This window comes from Oryctolagus cuniculus, chromosome 1 (assembly GCF_964237555.1).
Source record: "Oryctolagus cuniculus chromosome 1, mOryCun1.1, whole genome shotgun sequence".
NCBI classification, from domain to species: Eukaryota; Metazoa; Chordata; class Mammalia; order Lagomorpha; family Leporidae; genus Oryctolagus; species Oryctolagus cuniculus.
The window spans coordinates 140,442,437-140,458,992 of NC_091432.1; positions in this window are offsets into that span (position 1 = coordinate 140,442,437).

The following is a 16,556-nucleotide window of genomic DNA, read 5'->3' on the forward strand; positions in this document are numbered from 1 at the left end:
TATGGGATGCCAGCGCCTCAGGCCAGGGCGTTAACCTGCTGCACCACAGCGCCAGCCCCTCTCCTACACTTTTGACTTGTGTGACCTTGGGCAAGTTAACTTGTCTGGCCTCAGTTTCCCCAGTTGTCAAGTAGGCCTAAGATTGTTGTGAGGACTTGGGGAGTTAGTACCAAGTGAGGACAGTGGCTGGCCCCTGGTCACTGCTGTCTCCCTGCTGGTTATTATTCCATGTCCAGCACAGCAGCAGGTCTCTAAGGGTGTGGGTGTTCAAGGTTTGAAACCAGACCCTACCGCTTAACTAAGACCTTTGGTCAATTAGTTAACCTCTGTTGGAGGGGCACCAATACCCACCTGATGAAATGAGGATTAAATGAAGTTGAGGTATGGCTGGAAGCACCTGACATACCACATTGCTCTCCCACACAGCTCTGGAATTATCTCCACCACCAAGAAGCTATCATCCACCCACGCTGGCCAGGGCCCCTGGGAATGTTGGGCGGGAAGGACATGTGGAGGCCATTGAGTTCAAGTTCAATATTTTTTTTTTTCCAGAGGAAACAAGCTAGGGCTTGAGGAAGAGGGGGATAAAATGAGTTATTCAAAGGTAGCCAGCTAGTTAGAGATAGGGAGAGCAAAACCCATATTGTGAAAGAAAAACAATTGTATGTCTTCGTGATTCATGGTAACATCTGTACAGTCGGCTCCCCACATCCATGGCTTCTCCATTCAAAGACTCAAACAAAATATTAAGGAAATAAAGTGCATCTGTACTGAACATGTTCGAGTTTTTTTTCTTGTCATTATTCCCTACACAGTACAGTATACCAACTATTTGTCTAGCATGTATATTATATTACATACTATAAGTAATCTAGACACGATTTAATGTGTATAATTTCTTTTTTTTAAGATTTATTTTATTTATTTGAAAGACAAAGTTACAAAGAGAGGTAGAGACAGAGAGAGAGAGGTCTTCCATCCAATGGTTCACTCCCCAGATGGCCACAATGGCCAGAGCTGAGCTGATCAGAGTCAGGAGCCAGGAGTTCCTCTGGGTTCCCACGTGGGTGCAGGGGCCCAAGGACTTGGGCCATCTTCCACTGCTTTCCCAGGCCATAGCAGAGAGCTGGATCGGAAGAGGAGCAGCCAAGACCACAACCGGCGCCCAGATGGGATGCTGGCACTTCAGGCCAGGACTTTAACCGGCTGTGCCGCAGCGCTGGCCCCATAATGTGCATAGTTTCTGTGTAAACACTATACATCTTATATAACAAAATACGGCAAGAATGCTTGTAAGAGAAAACTCCACTGACTCTGTTCACTGTTGGTGACGTGTCATTGCATAAGATAAGAACATGGGGTAGGAAATGTGCTGTTTTCAGAAGGGCTAGTCATATGAGAGTATTTGAAAAAAGAAAATGGAATTAAAAATACATTTATTGTAGTAAAAAAAATCTGAAATCTATGCATATCGTTTGGTGCTGTGTCTTTTCCATGAACTTTAAAAAAAGATTCATTTATTTATATTTGGAAGTCAGAGGTACAGAAAGTGAAAGTGAGATCTTCTATCAGTTTGTTCACTCCCCAAATGGCCACAATGGCCAGCGCTGGGCCAAGCCAAAGCCAGGAGCCAGGAGCTTCTTCTGGGTCTCCCAGCTGGGTACAGGGGCCCAAGCACTTTCCCAGGCACATTAGCAGGGAGTGGATGGGAGGTGGAACAGCTGGGACTCGAACTGGTACCTATATGGAATGCTGGCATCACAGGTGGTAACTTTACCCACTATGCCACAATGCTGGCCCCTCTCCATGAACTTTTTTTAAAAAAAGATTTATTTATTTATTTGGAAGTCAGAGTTACAGAGAGGCAGAGGCAGATGCAGAGAGAGAAAGGTCCTCCAACCACTGGTTCACTCCCCAGATGGCCACAAAGGCTAGAACTGTATCTATCTGAAGCCAGGAACTTTTTCCTGGTCTCCCATGTGGGTGCAGAGGCCCAAGGACTAGGGCCATCCCCCACTGCTTTCCCAGGCCATTGCAGAGAGCTGGATCAGAAGTGGAGCAGCTGGGAATCGAACTGGCGCCCATCTGGAATGTCGACACCGCAGACTGAGACTCTAACCCACTGCACCACAGCACTGCCCCCTCCACAAGCTTTTTAAGGAACCCCCTCTTATGCATAGATTTCAAAAGATTTTTTTCACCAAAATAAATTTATCTTCTAATTCCATTTTCCATCAACTTTTGGAAATATCTCTGGACAGCCACTTCTGTTTTCAACTCTTATGGCCATACCAGATGCAACAGTAGTGTCATAGGTTAAGCTCTCGCCTGCAAGGCCAGCATCCCATTTGGCCACCAGTTCAGGTCTCAGCTGCTCCATTTCCCACCCGGCTCCCTGCTAATGTACCTGGGAAAGCAGCAGAAGATGACCCAAATGCTTGGGTCCGTGCACTTATGTGGGAGACCTGGATGAAATTCCTGGCTCCTGGCTTTGGCCTGGCCCAGCTGTTGCCATTGCAACCATCTGGGGAGTGAACCAGTGGATGGAAGACCTCTCTCTCTCTCTCTCTCTCTCTCTCTCTAACTCTGCCCTTCAAATAAATAAAATAAATCTTAAAAAAAAGAGAAAGGACTATGTCCTAGGGTTTAGACGAAGGTAAAATTCATCATGACGGTGAACTCAATGGGAAGCAAGGGGGGTGCGGGAGTGTTGGGAAGATGGATTTAAATCTTACAGCCCCTTTTCATCACTGGACTTGGCTAGTCTTCAAAATCCATGCACCCTGTGTCCTCCTCAACAAACAGAGACAGTGACAGAACTCGGCCCTCAGGACACTGTGGGGGAGTACACGACCTGGTCCCTCCTAAGTTCTAAGTTCTTAGGAGCCTGCCTGGCACATGGCCAATGTTCACTAGGCCTTTGCTAATATTGTTATGCTGAGGAAAAAAATCTAAATGTTTTAAAATGAAACATTTATATAGAAAAATCCCCAGACACTTTGTACCTTTGTTTTGCTTCCTGTTTTATGTGATTTCCAATAGAGCTATAATTGTTTTCATCTTTGAGTCCCTAACATGTTTTGAATGTGGAACTTTTACACACTTCTCCCAAATAACTTCTCTTAACAACCTCAACAATAGCACGAAAGAATTTATAACTTTACAGTGTTTGTAGGGTTTCAGACAAGAAGTAGAACTATGGAAAACATGGAATTTAAAGATAAGATGATTCAGGTACAAAAATATTAAAATTCACGCATCTGAGCAATCTTCGAATAGTTCATAGAAATGCATATTATGAAAAAATGCATAGATACAAACTTTTTTGCATCAAAGAAAACTTATTTTTAAAAGATTTATTCATTTTATTTATTTGAAAAACACAGTGAGAGAGAGAGAGAGAGAGAGAGAAACGGATAAACTGATATCTTCTGTCAACTGGTTTAATCCCCAAATGCCCACGGCAGCCAGAGCTGGGCCAGGCTAAAGCCAGAATCTTGGGACTCAGTCTAGGCCTCCCTCGTGTGATCCACACACTTGGACCGTCATCTTCTGCCTGCCAGGTATGTTAACAGGAAGCTGGATCAGAAGCAGAGACAAAACTCAACCCCAGGCACTCCAGATGGGAGGCAGGGGTCCCAAGTGATGACTTAATCCACTGTACCACAATGGCTGCCCCTAAATTCACCTTTCAATCCTGTTTTCCACAGACTCTCTGAAGTATCTATATCTATATCTATACATATATATATTTATATATATATATACACACACACACACATTTCTAACCATCTCAATAGTCTGTTTATGCTCTTCTGCGAGTAAATTCAGGGTAACGAAATAGCCCAATAAAAGGAGGTTTTGCTTTAGCATCTTTTTCCTTCTCTCCCTTTCCTCTTATTTCTTTTTCCTTTTCCATCTACTGCATTTCTTTGTTAGATGGATACTCTGTGGCATAAAATAGTTGACTCAATTCTCCCTGTTAGGTTACTGAGGATCAGCTTGGGTTCCAGGTATGGTGTGAGTATGGAGGATCAAAGAACTGAAGTTGGGTTCTCAAAGAAGACGCCCTTTTTGGACAGAGCCAGATTGGGAATGTAGGCTACAGAACAGGGAAGAACCAAAGTTATTCAAACCCAATTAGATGGATCTAGCCTCAAACCTTAGCGTTAATGCCCTTCGCACATTAAAGACAAAGAAATAAACAAACACCTCTGTGCTGTTTTGGTTTTCTCCTCTGTACTATGGGGATGGAGAATCAGGAAGACGAAATAATTTAACAAATAGGAAGCCCCCAGCAGCACCATCATAGACAGCAGTAACTGGCAGTTGCTTCAGCTTGCTGGGGACAGAAGGGCTGGAATTCCTTACTAGACTGCCAGAGGAGGAGTCCAGACCGGTTCAGGGAGCCACTCCCTCCTGGTGACCCAACGAGATCTCCAGCTGGGATGGGATCAGGCATGCCTGCACTGGCTTCATCTGAGTTATCTAGGATGAAGAAAACCTTCACACCCAGCCTGAACAAAACATCCAATCCACCAGCGATAAGACAAAGGGAACCCAGGACCTGCTTTGATTTCACTTCTCCTCTTGCTCCCCCATGACAGCCAGCCAGTGTGTAAAGGAAGGAGTTTTGCACTTGGGCATGACCCATCTTGATGCAATGAATGAATGTGTTCCATGGCTGAATCCTTAGTGCCTAACCATCCCTGTGTGCCTGGTGCTCACTCCCTCAGTACCTGAGATGAGTCATTCTACTTTTCGTGGCCCAGCTTTCTGTTCAGGACCCAGAGGAGGGTTCACCGAATGCTCACTAAGACTCCCCACCACTCACTCACCTCTGTGGCCTTGGTCTCTGTGAGTGAGCTTCAGAATTGGCTGAAATGAACTGAATCTACCTGCTGAGATAATATAGTCAGTCAAATGTGTAGTAGGCAGAGGGCAATAGAACAGCCCGTAACGGGATGCCATGTCGGTGGGGTCTGGTAGATTCGAGCTCACAGAGGGCTCAAAGAAGACGTCACGGGACCGTGGATGAGCGAAAGAGAGCCCACTCCCCACCAGCACTTGATCTGGAGCTGCACACACTTGGTCCAGCCCCTCCCAGACACAGCCCTAAAATCCCCGCTTCACCCAGAACTTGGATGAATTGGATTTGAGTAGACTGTTATCATAAAACTCTATTAGAGCTTTGTGTCTGAGACATTCAGCACTCAAAATTACTGGGTTTTTGTGTCAGAGACTGGAAGAAATGAGTGACTACTTCGTCATTGGACATAGGCGAATGCTCAAGCATGTTGTAATTTTCTTAGTCCTGAACCCAGGCGGTATCTGGTTTGGGTGGGAATCGGGGGAGGAACCCAGGAGAGAGGGAGTGCCGTGCCATGCTGTCCCAAATACCTCGATTAGATCCAAGGGACAGGCTTTGGAGGAAAAGCATCGGGATGCACAAGGAGGACGAGTTTGACAACATCACCGTCTTCTCTGCTGGGTTTCCCAACAGCAGGCTTGCACAGAGCACCGAGCAGCTCCCACGTCCCTCATTACAACTCCATGTTCCCTTTTCATCCTTGTGCTTAGATGTGGATCTAAACTCTGGAGCTGAATGTCTAGGGGCAGCAGGTAGTTTTCCCCAATCCAAAGCATTGCTGTGCACACGTAAGCTCCTAAACTGCCCAGAATTCCTGAGGGAGTGAGCAAGTGATTAGAAATGTGCTGACTAAAGAAAGCACCTGACACACTTCCTCGCTCTCTATCAGGAAAATCAGCAGCGCAATTACTACAAGATTAGTCACAGGTACAATTGTTCAGGTCTTGGCTCCTGTGGTTATTATTTTATTTTATAACTTTATTGCATACATATGCATTATAAAAGAACTCAAAGAATAATTAAGGTCATAGAATTAACTACAAAAGACCTTTTGTACCCACACATCCTTCTCACTCTCCTTCTTAACAGAGGTAAACATCTGTAATTTGGTGGGTATATTCTATAATCTTTTTAAAAGCACTTAATTCATTCTTATGAATACATTCACACAATCTTTTATAAAGCTTTAGCTTTATCTTACCAGGATTTTACATTTATTCACTCATTCATTCAAATATATGTGCTGTGAGGAAGGTACAATGGTGAGAAAGACCAGACCTGGTCCTCCCAGAACCGCCTTGAGCAGGAGACGGACAGATCGCAAATCCCACAGGTGCACGTAGGCCCTCAGCTCTGGCAGATGCTGATCAAGAGCAGAGGGAGTACTGCAGAGACTGGAACAGTGGAACCACAGGCCTTGAGAGGAGACAAGTACGAGTGGGGCGGAGGGTATAAGACAAGGAGAGGCCGAAATCTGCTGTGGCTTCCTTTTCAAAGGTTAAAATGTCTTGGAGACATTTCCCCGTCAACATCTACATTGAAGAGCATCTGGGTAGCTTCCTTTTCTCAGACAAAATCTGCACGTGGAGATTTTGCAAGAAATGAGTCAGACTGGGAAATCAGACAAATGCATGCATTGAGACACACACACACACACACACACACACAGCCCAGCAGGTCCTGCAGGGTGATGCTGGATGGAGGCAGGGAGTGCTTTCATTCATTCAGTACATACAGTATTTATTAAACCCTACTACACACATTGTTTTACCACCTGAACATTCAGCAATAAAGAAAGCAGCTGAGCTTCCTGCCTCCTGCAGGTGGGGTTTCGGAAGCAGGAGACAATCAGCCGAGGAATCAGGATTCATGGCCAGAGAAACTACAGTCTGAACAAGCAGTGCTGGAGTTCATTGCTATTCCCAGACTTCCTGAATATATATATATTTTTGGCAACCTAAATCTAGGCTAAGGAAAGAGGTATATGGATGTACTGACCATAGGGAGTTGGGGAAAAAAACACACAAAATTTAAGCAAGAAATTCTGGATGAGGTCATTGCTATGGGCTGCAGTGTGTCCCTCAAAATTCCTACGCTGAGGTCCTAACCTCCAGTATGGAGGAATGTGACAATAATTGGAGACAGGACCTTCAAAGGGCTGATTAAATTAAGATAAGGTCATCAGGGTGAGGCACTAATCCAATACTTTTAGTGTCCTAAGGAGAAGACGGAATGTGCAGGCGGGAACCGTGGTTCACAATGCTGTATCATACTCTGTGTGAAAGGCTGGGAGAGGAGCTGCCAGGCTGGCAACACAAGGGACAGGTAAGGGAGGAGGTGGGAAGGCTGCTTGCCTGATTCGGTTGGTTTACACTGGTGCAGATGTGCTGCAATGTTGCACCATACCCCATAAAATACGTAATTATTACAAGGTAATCAACACTTCAATGAATAAAACAATGTAAGAAAAAATGGAAGAAGAGCTTTTTCTCCTTTCCCCTGCCATCTTCACGTCTTCCTTCTCCCAAGACCTTCAGAATCAAGATATTCCTGGCCAAAAAAAAACACAAACAAAACTGCCCGTTCCCCAGAAGATTCGGATGAAAACTGGTCATCAAATCAGGTGTAACGCCAAGAGGAGATACTGGAGAAGAACCAAGCTGGGTCTATGTGAGACCTTTTAAAGGCAGACATTTAGGCACGCATGTGTGTCCCTGTGAGGACACAAGGAGTAGACTCTTTCCACCAGCCAGGGAGAGAGGCTGCAGAGAAAAGAACCTGCTGACATTTCCACCTGCGGCTTCCAGCCTCCAGGGTTGTGAGGGATGCGGTCCTGTTGCTGAAGCCACTCTGCCTGGGGCTGTCTGTGAGCAAAGGAACACAGGCAGCAAAGCCGAGTTTCCCCGACACTGTAGTAGAGTGGGGTCAGCATCCGCGTAAGAAGACACAGCCTAGTACAATAGACTTTAGCCTAGTAGTTCAGACACCTGCCTCCCACATCAGAATGCCTGCATTTGACACCCGCCTCTGCCTTCTGACTCCATGGTTCTGCTGATGCAGACCTTAGAGGCGCAGGTGATGGGCTGTGTTTTAGGAAGTAGTATTGTGCCGATGTGAGATTCCTAGGGTTTATCCTTTTTCTGTGTATCTACAGATGTCCTTGTTCTCAAGTATTTAGGAAAGGATGAGGCACAGTGTCTGAAATTTACTCTCCAGTTGTTTTGGGGGAAAAAGTACATATTACATATACAGGATGGGAAGAGAATGGTAAAATAAACAGGGCAACATTCAGGAGCACTTCGTACTATTCTTGTACTTTTCCACAAATTTGAAAATAGATCAAAAACAAAGGTTACTAGAAGGAAATATCTCAACAAAAGAAAACTCACAAAAACTTGTTAAAAATCCTTGTCTTTTATACATATATAAATGTATGTTTAACACATAGTTTAGCATGTAGTCTAATATGTAGGGTCTAATATATAATATGCAGTATTGTTATATATATCCTACTTTCTTGGAATGTATACATGTAAAGAAAATTGAACTCCATGATAAGAGGGGTCTTTAAAAATTCATAGGAGGGGCTGGCGCTGTGGCATAGCTGGTTGGGCCTCCACCTACAGTGCTGACATCCCATATGGGCGCCGGTTCGAGTCCCAGCTGCTCCACTTCCAATCTATCTCCCTGCTGGTGTGCCTAGGAAAGCAGTGGAGGACGGCCCGGGTCCTTGGGCTTCTGTGCCCACACGGGGACCCAGATGAGGCTCCCCAATCTGGGGATGAAACATTTCTCTGACTCTCCCTCTCGCTCTCTCTCTCTCTCTCTAACTCTGCCTTTCAAATAAATAATCTTTTTAAAAAAAATTAATAGGAAATGTATATGATGAACACACAATGCATGGATTTGAAAAGCTTTTCACCAAAATAAGCTTAAAAAGATTTAATTGACTTATTTTTTATTTGAAAGGCAGAATGACAAAGAGTGAGGGAGAGAGAGAGAGAGAGAGCGAGAGAGAGAGAGAGATAATTCATCCTTTCATTCATTCCCCAAATGTCCAAAATAGCCAGGGCTGGGCCAGGCTGAAGCCAAAGAGCCAGGAACTCCATCTGGGTTGCCCACATTTGTGGCAGGGGCTCAAGTACCTGAGCCATCATCCACTGCCACGCAGGCACATTTAGCAGGGAGCTGGATCAGAAGTGGAGTAGTCAAGACTTGAACCAGGCCCTCCAGTATGGCATATAAGTATCCCAAGCCCTGGCTTGATCTGCTGTGCCACAGCACCTGCCCCTAAACTCATCTTTTAATTTCATACTGCCCCGCAGGGTAGCAGACAGCCACACACGTCTGAAAGTTTATACTCATGTTATGCTCAGATCATTGGATCCCCAAACGCCGCCAGAAACTCGAACACACGGAAGTGCAAAAGCAAGGTCTAGGTTTTATTTCAGAAGTACACGCTGCGCAATGGGTACCCGGCCCATCAGATGGAAGACCTCTCTCTGCCTTTCCTTCCCTCTCTGCCTTTCAAACAAATAAATAAATAAATCTTTTTAAAAATGTATAATAAGGGCCGGCGCTGTGGCTCAATAGGCTAATCCTCCGCCTTGTGGCGCCGGCACACCAGGTTCTAGTCCCGGTCAGGGCACAGGACTCTCCCAGTTGCCCCTCTTCCAGGCCAGCTCTCTGCTGTGGCCAGGGAGTGCAGTGGAGGATGGCCCAAGTACTTGGGCCCTGCACCTGCTTGGGAGACCAGGATAAGTACCTGGCTCCTGCCATCGGATCAGCGCGGTGCGCCGGCTGCAGCGGCCATTGGAGGGTGAACCAACGGCAAAAGGAAGTCCTTTCTTTCTGTCTCTCTCTCTCACTGTCCACTCTGCCTGTCAAAAAAAAAAAAAGTATAATAAGCAGCCTCTATGTTAATCCAGGAGCTGGGTTTCAGGGCTTCTGTGTTCAAAGAGATATTTCTTTTGGTTAGATAAATTTCTATTTTCTCTTATAAAAATTGTACAAGGAAATGGCACTATGAAATATAAGTAGGACTGTGTTTAAAATACATCACAAAAATGGCAAATTAGGAAATTAACTAGAATTATGATACTTAAACACTCTTCAGACCACTTTCTTGATTTATTAATTCTAAGGTTTTGACTGATTAAAACTGATGTGTCGGCTGGTGCTGCGGCTCACTAAGCTAATCCTCCACCTGCGGCGCCGGCACACCAGGTTCTAGTCCCGGTCGGGGCACCGGATTCTGTCCCGGTTGCCCCTCTTCCAGGCCAGCTCTCTGCTGTGGCCAGGGAGTGCAGTGGAGGATGGCCCAAGTGCTTGGGCCCTGCACCCCATGGGAGACCAGGAGAAGCACCTGGCTCCTGCCATCGGTTCAGCGCGGTGCGCTGTCTGCGGCGGCCATTGAAGGGTGAACCAACGGCAAAGGAAGACCTTTCTCTCTGTCTCTCTCTCTCTCACTGTCCACTCTGCCTGTAAAAAAAAAAAACAAAAACAAAAAACAAAAAACAAAAAACAAAAAACAAAAAACAAAAAAAGCACCTGATGTGTGTATACATCTATTGTGCTTGTATGTATTTGTATATCTCTATTTACACATGCATTTATAAACACAGGGTTTTTTTGTTTGTTTGTTTTATAACATGTAGATGCTCACAAACTCTGAGGAGCTGTTTTCTAACTTACTTCCAGAACTATAAGATCCCAATGTATGCATTATTTTCACTGTTGTTTTTTTTCCCTGCACATATTTTGATGTGTGTCTGTCTTGTCTAACCTCTACTGGTTGTGATTTGTCCAATGACAATGATTTCCTTTTAATTCCTGTAAGAATGCATTCAGAGCCCTGCAGCCCAGTTTACCTCTTCGATAATTTTTTTTAAAAAAACAGGTGCAAGGTTTTTTTGTTTTTGTTTTATTTATTTATTTATTTGACAGGTAGAGTTATAGACAGTGAGAGAGAGAGAAAGGTGTTCCTTCCGTTGGTTTACTCCCCAAATGGCCACTACGGCCGGTGCGCTGCACCGATCTGAAGCCAGGAGCCAGGTGCTTCCTCCTGGTCTCCCATGAGGGGGCAGGGACCCAAGCCCTTGGGCCATCCTCCACTACCTTCCCAGGCCACAGCAGAGAGCTGGACTGGAAGAGGAGCAATCGGGTCTAGAACCCGGCACCCATATGGAATGCCAGCACCGCAGGCGGAGGATTAACTAAGTGAGCCATGGTGCTGGCCCCTAACTCTTTGATTATTAGCACGCAGGAAAACCCAACCTGGAAAATATTTTTTCTTCTTTTTTTAAAAAGATTTATTTACATACTTGAAAGTCAGAGTTACACAGAGAGAGAAGGAAAGGCAGAGAGAGAGAGAGGTCTTCCATCTGATGGTTCACTCTGCAATTGGCCACAATGGCCGATCTGAAGCCAGGAGCCAGGAGCTTCTTCCAGGTCTCCTACATGGGTGCAGGGGCCCAAGGGTTTGGGCCATCTTCCACTGCTTTCCCAGGCCATAGCAGAGCTGGATCGGAAGTGGAGCAGCTGGGTCTCGAACCAGCGCCCATATGGGATGTCAGCACTTCAGGCCAGGGCATTAACCCACTGAGCCACAGTGCCTGCCCCTATTTTTTCTTCTAAAAGCCAATCGTATTGTGCATCACAGGTAAGTATAGTTGAGACCCCGCCTTAGTTTCAAGTTCCATTATAATTGCATGTAATATAAAAGCATCATAATTTAACTCAACAGAATCTCTGTAGATCAAGTTCAAAGATATATATTTTCTAAGAACATCAAATTCAGTTGTAAGAGAATTTGTAGTATTTTCAGCATTTAAGTTTTCATTTTAGCAATGAAAGTATTCCAAATTTTATAAGTGATTTCTATAAAGATACTCCAAGGAGCCAGCGCAATGACACACAGGTTAAGCCACCACCTCCAGTTCCGGCATCCCATATGGGCACTGGTTCAAGTCCTGGCTGCTCCACTTCCAATCCAGCTCTCAGCTGATGTGCCTTGGAAAGCTGTGAAGGATGGCCCAGTTCCCTGGGCCCCTGCTACCCACATGGGAGACCCAAAAGAAGCTCCTGGCTCCTGGCTTCAGCCTGGCCCAGGCCTGGTCATTGTGGCCATTTAGGGAGTGAACCAACAGCTGGAAGATCTCTCTTTCCCTCTCTCTGTAATTCTGACTTTCAAATAAATAAAACACATTTTTAAAAAAGATATTCCAAAAAGTTCTGGAAATATTCTGGAATTAAAAGATAAGATAAAATGTTTTTAAAAATTTGTTTATTTGAAAAAGATATATATATCATATACATATATATACATATATACATACATATATACATATACACATATACACATATATATGTACATAAACATATATAATATACATATATATATACATATATGTGTGTGTGTGCGTATATATATATATATAGAGAGAGAGAGAGAGAGAGAGATAGAGGGAGAGAGAGAATCTTCTATCTGCTAGTTCACTCCCCAAATGTCTGCAACAGCCAGGCCTGGGCCGGGCCAAAGTAAGGATTTCCCAAGTGATTGGCAGGGTCCAAGTATTGGGCTATCTTCTCTTGACTTCCCAGGAACGTCAGCAGGAAGCTGGATTGGAAATGGAGCAGCCAGAACTTGGACAAGCACTGCAATGTGGGATGTTGGTGTCTCAGGAAGTGGCTTAATCCACTGTACTGCAACACAGGTCCCAAGGTAAGTTTTTTTTTTTAAGTATCTATTTATTCATTTGAAAAGCAGAGTTACAAAGAGACAGGAAGAGAGAGAGAGAGAGAGTCATCTTCCATCTACTGGTTCACTCCAGAAATGGTCATAACATGCAGGGCTGGGCCAGGTGGAGACCAGGAACCAGGAGCTGCTCCCAGGTCTCCCACGTGGGTGGCATGAGCCCAAGCACTTGGACCATACTCTACTGCTTTTCTGGGCCATTAGCAGGGAGCTGGATCAGAAGTGGAGCAGCCAGAACTTGAACTGGTGCTCATATGGGATACTGGCATCACAGACGGCCACTTAATTTGCTACTGCACAATGCCAGCTTTCTCTCCCGCCTCGACCCTCAAGATAAGTTCTTGATGCAAAAATTTTTTTGAAACTCAAGAATGGGTTTTCCATCAAAGTCATGAATTTCAAAGTTCTTTGTACTGAAATAAACTTAGCTTTCAGTTCTATTTTCAATAACCTTTTTGAAGTATCTTCTATATGGTACATCTTTTGTAAGCTATTTAAGACATTTGTATATTTCCCGGAAGATGTTGATTTTGGTAAGAAGAAAGTCAACACTCATTCTGAAAGACTAGAGTCAGTGTTGTAGAACAATTACAACGTTCAAATAAAGGCTGGTGGCAGAATTGAGAACAGAGTTCTTATGTTCTATTTGATTGTAGAGTTCTGGTAGTTCAACGTGAGTCACGAGCTGGTGTGACTTGGCATTTTAACTCAAGACTGTTAATATCTACTGGCAGTATTTTATGTAATTATGTTTGAAATCTTACAAATTTATTTCAGAGGCAGAGAAAGAGGGGAGGGGGGAGCATGTCCCCATCTGATGGTTGACTCCCCAAAGGCCCACAGTGACTGGAGTCAGGCCAGGGCCAAATCTGCAAGCCAGAAACTCAATCCAGGTCTTCCCTGCAGGTGGCAGGAGCCCAATTACTTGAGCCATCGCCTGCTTCCTCCTAACTTCTGTATTAGAAGGAAGATGGAGTCAAGAGCCTGAGTTAGAGGGTGGTATGGAACATAAGCAGTTCAATATGGGATGCAGGCCTCTTCCTTGCTAGGCTAACCGTCTGCCTGTACTCATGGTATTTAAACTGAAGCATATGTTGCTAGTTATGTTGCTACTATTCATGTGTCCTATGTTCTCCTCTTCCTTTTCTTCATTTTTAGTTTTTAAATGCATTGTATTTATTTGAAAGGGAGAGAGACAGAGGCAGACAGACAGATCATACACCCACTGATTCACTCCCTAAATGTGTACACCAGCCAGTGTGGGCAGGCTGAAGCCAGGAGCCTGGAACTCAAGCCAGGTTTCTGGTATGGGTGGCAGGGATCCAAGTACCTGGACCTTCACCTGCTGTCACTCAGGGTGCACATTAGCCGGAAGCTGGGATCAGGAGTGGAGTCAGCACAGCTCCAGCCATTGTGACCATTTGGGGAATGAACCAGCTGATGGAAGACCTCTCTCTGTGTCTCTCCCTCTCTGTCTGTAACTCTGCCTCTCAAATAAATAAATAAATACATAAATCTTTAAAAAGAAAGACAAGAGACAAGATGAAACAGACCGTGGATATATGGATGTTAAGGGCCATTCAATTGAAGACTCAGAACCAAGGGGCAGGTTAAGGGAAATTGGAAGAAAGATGATTTTTAATACAAAGTAGCAAAAGATTTGGCTGAACTGTGTCCAAATGTTTTGTGCATATGGAACTTGGGAGCAATGAGACTGGGCATTTAGCACAGGATATTTCTAAGCAAAATACTGAAAGTGCAGTTTGGGTTCTTCGTACTGCTTCTATTAAATGCAAACGCAGACAGATGAATTGAGGGATGAATTATGAAACAAACAGAATACACTGAAGGCTTGGAAAATTCTCCCCCCTTGACCCTTTTATAGAAAATAAGAAAGATTATTCCCAAGAGCACACCAAGAGCACGGCTGAGCAACCATTTGATAACGAGACCATGGGCGACTAATGGACTTCATCATTCATCAGCAGAAACAAAGAATAGAGATGCAATTACATCAGCAGAAATATTGAATTTGGACTAAAAAGACAGGGGAAGTGGGATGGGATAAAGTAAAGGTGTAGGATTTTGTGGACTCTACAGGACTAGGTCCTAGGCTGTGACCGCGTGCTATCTTCAAGAACAGACAAGGATGGCTGAATTTGGTTCAGAGATCCTTCAGAGAGGGAGGGCTGTCTCTCTCACCACAAGCCCAGGGCTTAAGTCTGGGTCCTTTTAGTGAACCATGGAGCTGCTGCCCCTCAGAGCTGTGGGAGCTTGGACTAGAACCGGTGCCCATATGGGATACTAGCTCTGCAGGTGGTAGCTTTACCCACTAAACCACAGTGCCGGCCCCATGAGGGTGGTTTTTAAAGTCCATGGAGTCCCAACTGCTCCACTTCCAATCCAGCTCTCTGCTATGGCCTGGGAAAGCAGTAAAAGATGGCCCAAGCTCTTGAGCCCCTGCACCCACATGGGAGACCCAGAGGAAGCTCCTGGCTCCTGACTTCAGATCGACACAGCTCCAGCCATTGCAGCCATCTGTGGAGTGAACCAGCAGATGGGAGACCACTCTCTCTCTCTCTCTCTGCCTCTGCCTCTCTGTAACTACGATGTTCAAATAAATAAATCTTTGTTTTTAAAAGCACCCTCACATGATTTATGCCATTTACCACTGTAGTTGCTGCCTTTCACACTCACGAACAGATTTATGAAAGGAAAAAAATGAGGAGAGAAAGTGTGGAAACAGGGAGGGAAGCAGAGGGGAGTCAGAGTAAATGCTGTAGGCTGAGGTCAGGGGTTGGAGGGTGGAGTATAGAGATAGGTGGGCAGCTAACAGAGGCAGAAAGATGAGTTTCAGTTGTGCCAGGCAACGTGGAGAGCTGCCTTTGCAATGACAAGGCCTTGTCCCAGTGAGGCTTATGGCTCTGCCCTCATAGAGCAAATCTGTCAGCAACAAGTGACAGATAGTATTGCTTTTCAGTCCCAACCTTCAGCGTAAGGCTTTATTATTTTATTGGAAAACTTACAACTTTCTAAAATGTTAGCTGCATAGAATTTAGTACCAGGAGTTAGTTGACAAATAGACTTTTCAGTACTCCACACCAAAGAAGCATCAATTAAATATTATATGAACAGTGGATCCTAATTCCATGACAGTGGTCAGATGAATTAACAAATACTATCCTCAACTTCAGAAAATGAACAAGGCACTTGGGGATTGAAGCCACGTGTTCAATGTTGTCTTAAACTGAAAACAAACTTAGTAAGTAATCTATGAGGCAGAGCTCCCCTCCACATGTCATCAATGATTTCTATGACTTATTTTGGCTGATTCTGTAGACGAATTTTGTTCTGGCAGCCCAAGACATGATTATACAAACCCACAGTGGTGACTCGAGATGAAGGGGTATGTGGGACTACTTGTGTAGGACTTTCCATCTTCTCCTCCAGCTCCCTCAATCCCTAAATCCCAAATTACACCTGCCATCACCATCCCCACCACCCCTACTACCATCATCTTCTGCATACTAAATATGAGACTTAGGGACCCGTGTTGTGGTGCAGTTGGTTAAATAGCAGTTTGCAATACTGGCATCCTGTATCAGAGAGGTGGTTTGAGTCCTGGCTGCTCTGCTTCCAATCCAGCTTCCTGCTAATGCATCCCTGGTGGCAGTAGAAGATGGCCAAAGTACCTGGGCCCATGCCACCCCTGTGGGAGACCAGGATGGAGTTCTTCAAGCAAGTATTTTTATTCTCCAGTGACACACAAAACACCACCACTATGGGCTCTCCTCATCTAACAATCGGTCCACTCCTATATGGAAGTCCTGGAGCATCCTCTGCATTGCTTTTTTATTATTATTATTTATTTATTTAGACAGGCAGAGTGGACAGTGAGAGAGAGAGAGACAGAGAGAAAGGTCTTCCTTT